Source organism: Choristoneura fumiferana, chromosome 16, assembly GCF_025370935.1.
Source record: "Choristoneura fumiferana chromosome 16, NRCan_CFum_1, whole genome shotgun sequence".
NCBI lineage: Eukaryota > Metazoa > Arthropoda > Insecta > Lepidoptera > Tortricidae > Choristoneura > Choristoneura fumiferana.
In genome coordinates, this window is record NC_133487.1 from 13,002,221 (window position 1) to 13,009,612 (window position 7,392).

Sequence of the window (7,392 nt, forward strand, 5' to 3'; positions counted from 1 at the left end):
AAAATTAGGTATGCTAATGGTTTGCTAGTCAAAACTACTTAAAAGTTGAAAAACCCCCGAAATTGATCTCAAAGACGGCTGAACTGATATAAATAAAACATAGCTAAGAACTACCTCAAGGAAACTCGTTTTCACATAAAAAAACACGTCGTAAGCGGTCCGTCCGTTTGAGAGTTACGTTGCCACATACAGGCAGACGGCAGACATTGTTGTCAAACTTATATCACCCATCTTTTTGCGTGTGGTGTTAAAAATGGCTTAAGTATAGTTCCTACAGGTTAATAATAATTGAGTTACACTTCAAGTAATTTATTGAATCAGACGTTACTTTGCAGAAGTTCGTATCAATGAACCGAAACAATTACTTAAGCAAAGTAGTTGTAAGCAAAGTAATTGTTTCAGTTAATTACACTTTAAGTATCTAGTTAGATAATAGCCGAATAGGTACGATAAAACCCCATATTACCTAAAACAGGTTTTTTTCAAATTGGCATATTTCGATTAGATCTTTAGATCGAATTGAAAGTGTTACTCATTAAAAATATTACAAATACTGAGTAAGACACAAACTTTAATCCGATTATAATTCAAAACATAACACACCATACTAATAATCATAACATCAGCAGTGACTAATCTCCATTCTCAGGGTCAAATCAAATCAGATATTTCTGTTTTCATTGTGGCATTTGATCGACGTCTGGTATCCGAATGTATGATGAGTCGGACCCTTTTCTATTTGAAACATTAACAAAATTTGTTCGGCGCTTGGTCAACTCATGCCTCCCGCTGGCCAGACATGACGTTTCACACTTTGAGTTGGTTCTAGCCGGCACAAAGGTCACGTCCTCTCACTCGAAAGTCTTGAAACCTCGGGAGCGTATCGGGCGGAATTGGTTCGTGACAACCAAGAGATACTTATCGTGATTTTGTGGCCAATTTCGATGCATCGCTCTGTTGTTAGGACGGCAATGGGAGCATGGGAACACGGGCGAACTTGCGAGTTAACTAAATTATTGTAAGTCAAATAAGGTGGTGTGTTTGTGGAGCGGTGATTGGGGTTACGCTTAGGAGCTTTGTTTGTTTAACTGTTTAATCTGTCGTGTGGGTGACGCTTACTGAAATTGAATGAACACGGGAACAGGTGAGGCGAATAATGTTGTTTGTTACGGGATTTAACTTGCCCCTTATATGACGCAGTATTATGCTTTCATGACATCTTTCGTTAAATTAATTATTACTTCAATTGCATTTATTTAATGCCACAATTAGTTTTGAAATAATCAATGCCCGCGACTCTTTCAGCGAAAAATTTGTTTACCTGTTCAAAACAATTTAAATTGATACTTAGTTTAACTATTCATTATTTAATGTGTGTCGATAAGCGAATGTGAAATTAAATGGACGTTAATTATAAAGTAGATCATCTGTTTTGAATGCATCTTTATTTTAACTTTTTTTACTTATTTATTGAGTATATGTAACAAAGAATGACTGTTCTACGGAAACGTTTTAACAGTAGCTTTATTTAATCATAAAATTTATAATAGTTGTACTCAGAACTGATAAGACTTTCTCGTTATTTGATATAATTCTGGTTGAGTGACTAGTTGTTGTGTAGTTATTAATTATAGATACGGAAGTTGATATGAGCAGTTGCAGGTTGTTATAAATGTTAGTATAATAATTCGTTGTTATGTTGCATTACACTTTAATAAACTAGTGCAGCGATATTTAATTCACTAACAGTTAGTGACTAACTTATTGAACTTACTTTATTATTAATTATGTCGATCTAATTACAAATATTCTCATGAATGTGTTTTTATACTGATTCGAAAATTATTGATCTCAATTGACGATGGCTAATTCCATTAAAATAAAGATGAGTTTACTTCTATTTTTTTGTGATTTTGTTAAATAAAAGATCATTATACATCTAGAAATAACGTTCCAGTCGAATGTAACCGGAATCAGAGAACAAACAAAATACTTTCCTACACTGCGTTACTCTTGAAAAAACTCTAATAAAACGCATCAATAAAGGAAAATAAATTGGGTTATGGGAATCTGAGCTCGGATAAATCACGTGAAAATAGTGTCACGAGCAGGACAAAAAATGTGGGAAAGTATGAGACGATTTCATTATCCCGACGTCCCGGCGAGTGAGCATGACTGACTTTATCTTTGGTGAATGGGAGTTACTTCTTGATTTAGATGTAGTAAAGCGTAGATTGGACCAGAAAATTTCAGCTTAGCTGTGAACAAATAAGATCAATAAAAACCCAGGTTATTATAGGTTAATTGGTAGATAACCCTGCAGGTTTCCAATAATGGAATATATTATAGGAACCTATGTTCGTCAAAATAAAATCGGCTGTAAAGTTGATTCCATCAACCCTTTATAATTAGTAATCACTAGATTTGATAAAGATATGATTTAGTCTCATTACTAAAACCATCAATAGAGCAAGTGTGAAATTTTTAAAAACAATTATATTTTATTTTAGCAATAGGAATAAGAAGTTCTTAGGTTAAGTCCTTTTGTCAATAACACCAGTATTACAGTGTGAATGCTCCTTCAGATGCTCGCTGTCTTTACTCTGACGAATCTAATCATTTGATCCATCACTTCTCGGTCAGTAAATAAAACTATTTGTGCATTCCAATGAACAGCGGAAGTTTGTTTCTACAACTCTGTGTAAATCCTTTCCTGTAATAGTAAAACTGGGGCAACATCTATGTTTAAATCTCACACGATATTTAGTATGTTTACTGAGAACTCTCCGCATCAAAAGATTTATTCCGTTTGTACTGTACAGTAAGTTATAACAATATTATAAAATTTGTATAGTTCAAATACATACTAATGCAAGTGCAAAATGCAACCAATAATAAGTGCAATTGAAATGTTTATTTTTCTTCTATACCTCCAGAACCAATGTAGCCTCTTTTTTCCTCTCTTTGCTATTACTGCGCCAAAGTTTTTTATTTATTTATAAATTCGCATAACAATTACAAAAAGTCTCTAAAACTCATTATTGAAAAAAATAATCGGAAATATGAATACAGACTAAACGATTGATTCGAGCTACACTAACTTACCTGGCTTTTCTACTCAAGTGCAGCTTATGGATACGATTGTTTCAGCGGAGACCCAAGAAAAATTAGTTTAGTTTATTAATACATGACTGATTTGCCAGATAGATGTCTTGTGCATTTTGTTCGCAACATTTCTATTACTTCCATTATTATTTCTATGGTGCAATAATTCATTAATTCATTATACTAATGTTTTAGTTGAGTGAGCATTAATAACGGTGAACTGATTGTCCACCGACCTAAGGTGAGTTAGACATAACATAACATAGTGATGGAACGTCGATCTCAATAATATTGACTCTACATTTAACAGACAATGGTATTCAAACCCACAGAAGTGCTCAAATGGCGTATCTAAATCGATAGTAAATTTAAGAATAATACAGATTTAGATTCAATGTCATTAAATGAAGTAAATAATCTAATTAATCAAATAAATCACATTCTGACTTGCTAATCTTTTGGACCGTTTATTGTTCAAAGTTAGATAAAAAACACTCGCTCATATAGTCGATAGTTGAATAGAAACTAGATTTAATTGGTAGTATTTATGTCGTCCTAGTTCAATGTTTACCTACAGAAATGTACCCATATAAAGCCAGTTTGATTTCAACACATGTAAGAAATAGCATACTCATGGTAAGCATGCAGTTGAAAGAAAACATTCCGCCAGTAACCGGTTTTTCTACGAAACGACTACATTTTTCTTTCAATTCGAATTGGTTACTGACTGAATTTAATTTAAAAATAAAATATTTTGTGCGGTACCAATATTAGTAGTGCTAATTTGTCTTAATTTTATAGGTTTTACTAGGTTTTTCCCGCGGCTCCGCCCGCGTGGTATTCGGTTATCGCGCGCTGTTCCCTCGGGAACTGTGCATTTTTCTGGGATAAAAATTAGCCTATGTTACTCTCGGGCCCATAAACTATCTCTATGCCAAAAATCACGTCGATCCGTCGCTCCGCTACGGCGTGAAAGACGGACAAACACACTAACACACTTTCGCATTTATAATATTATATAGTATGGATTTAATTTGCAAAGTTTGTATGTATCATAGGTATTTATAGGTAGAGTCATTCACGATGACGCGTGCCGTGGTTCTTATTACAATGTCATTAATGTCTAATTTTGACAAAATAACGCGTCATCGTGGATAGCATTTGGTTTTTTTATTTTATTCGACTGAATGGAAAACGAGCAAATGGGTCTCCTGATGGTAAGAGATCACCACCGCCCGTAGACACCTGAAACACCAGGGGGATTGCTACCTCAAGATACCTCAAGTGCCAGTAATTTCACCGGCTTACCTACTCTCCACGCCGAAATACAACAGTGCAAGCACTGCTGCTTTACGGCAGGATTAGCGAGCAAGTATAAGTTGTCATGTCAAGTAAAATTTCATCAAGGTACTTCTAAATTTGGTATAAATATGGAGATATAATAACAATACAACTAAAGCCGACAAACAGTAAGTACATTCAGCAAGAAAGCAAAATAAAACAGAAACTTGAACGTCAGCGGGCAGCGTGGTGGCGTCGCTGCAAGTGTTTTCTTTGTTCATCGCGCGGGTGAGATGCTCGCGGCACAGCGGTTATTTAACAATACACGCAATGTACAGAGAAAACGGTCATCACACGTCTGCCCATCTAGCTACCTGCTGGCATCCAGTTCATAGCCCAACATTATCATTAAAAAATTACATTATATGTGATGTTTCATCGCTGGAAGAACAGATTTAAAACCGTTGGGGCAGAAAACTCCTCGAGTAGCGACTACGAACCGGAAGACGTAGCATTAGCAGGCAGACAGATGGACAGACGACATCGTGAATTCGTGAGAGTTAGGGCAATCGGTGCATGCAAGTGGCGAGTTGTCGTTTATTGCGGCGTTCTAAAGGGTGAGGTCTTTGTTCAGCAGCGGACGTCTTCCGGCTGATGATGACGATCTGATGTTCCGGAACAGAGGTCGCTCAATGCGTGACCTAGACGAATCTCTCAAGGAATTTTGATAATCGAATGTTTTCTGTAGCAGGAAACACGTACCTTATACAGTAAATTGTTACATTTGCATGACATTGAGTGCATTATAACGTGACCTCAAATTTAACCTCAACTATTTAAAATGATGTAATCGTCACGTACTCGTAATGAACTGCAGCCGAAGTAGATCGCTATGACCCTGAGTTTTGACACACCTCGACGTTTGACCAAAGCATGTTTGAATAGACAGGTTTTGTTTCACTTGCGTATGCTCGCATAATTACCATGTCAATTGAAACTGCTTAATTGAAAACCTTGTACGTACATGCGTTCATTAGCTTTTCAATTTGAATGTGTGAATGAGATCAAAAAAATTGGCGACAGAAACGAGATTGTATTTGGATTTGGACAGTGATTCTTCGGAACGTTTGTACAGGTATTTTTGCAAAGATCGCGACCTTATAATGCGTCACAATTATTATTTTACTTTTTTACAATATATAATGATATGAATAAATACCTTCATTTAATAACCATACCACACCATCCCACCATTACATGAGGGCTTGGACCATAGTTCCCACGCGGGCCCATTGCGGATTGGGAACTTCACACGCGCCATTGAATTGCTTCGCAGGTTTGTGCAGGTTTCCTTAAGATGCTTTCCTTCACCGCAAAGCTCTTAATAAAAAAAAAACATAGCGAACAATGAAACTGAATACTAACTCTTTTCAGTGATCTGATCACTGATCTTACCATATTTTATTGCAGTCTCATTTCAAATTCAATAAAGTCGATCATTGAAAGGGAAAATCAAAATTTACTTCTAAAATAATGTCCTAATAAATTATACATGCCAAATAATTAAGTAGTTACAGTCAACCCACAGAAATAGAGTCTACCAATTTCTTTCTTACGCCACCACAACTCCTTGTCATTCTGGCATTGAAGAAACATAAATAATACTGTGATAAAATTCTGTGCTGGCCCAAAAATCTAATCGATTACTGTTTCAGAGGAATTGGTTAAAAAAACAGCAATTCTAAAAATTCACCAAAACGTAGAATATTAGTATTTTTTTCTGTATTTGCGTGGTGTCGTATGGAAGTAAGCGGAACATAACATCGACAGTTAGGGTCAATTCTTTGTGAGCACACGTGCGACGAGTAAACCGTTGGCCATTGAGCCGGTCGAAGACGAATAGTTGACCTGTTAAAAACTAATATAGCAGCAACTACAATAAAAAGACAAGTTTAACGGAAAAGGAAAGAGACTTTAGACTGTAAAATAAAGAAATAATTACACTGTTTAGTCCACCATACAGTTTAGTGGGTATTTATTGTTGTCATATCATAGACAAACAAACTACGCATTCAACAACATTCGACATTCAATTATATCAAATAACTAAACACCAATTTTAACCAACCTAACATGTTAACAAATTAAAATTTAACACATGAAATTATAGTATTCAGAAAGATTCAGTTACCGGGCTGCTGGGTTCGGAAACCGGTTGCGGTCGATTAATAATAAATAACCTTTCTCAAGCTTTTCCATCCAGTTAACAAATCCAAATCCTCCTTCTCCGTGCACGCTGTCATTCCGTGGAATCGGTTATCAAGAGACATGAGACAGTTGCAGTCGGTTCTACATATACTGCGGAATCGCTTAAGGACGTACTAACCCCACTGGCATGAGAGTTCCTCTTAAAGAGATGTGATTTGTTCTGTGTTTTGAGTATATTATGCATAATTGTTTACATGTTATTTATCTTGTTATTATGTATAACTAGCTTTTGCCGTTTGCTTCGCCCGCGTGTAATTCGGTTATCATGCGCTGTTTTCTCGGGATCTGCGCATTTTCCTGGGATAAAAAATAGCCTATGACACTATCTGGCACATAAACTATCTCTATGTCAAAAATCACGTCGATCCGTCGCTCTGTTTCGACGTGTAAGACGGACAAACATACAAACACGCAAACACACACTTTCGCATTTATAATATTAAAGTATGGATTTACTATATTTACTATATGTATTTTATTTGTGTGTGTGTATCTATGTATGTGCATTTTTGATGTACTAATATTGTAGGTTTCGGTTAAGTACTTGAACTTTTCAGTGCGTGTCTACGAGTAGTACTCTTGTTCCTGATGTCCTATCAATCACTCAAAGATGAATTACAAGAGATCCTTCTAAGCTCTAAGGGAATAAGTTCACCTTTGTAAATTTTTTCTGTTAATTTCTTGTCATTTTATGTATAACCTAGCCTCTTTCCCGCGACTCCGTCTGCAAAGACTTCG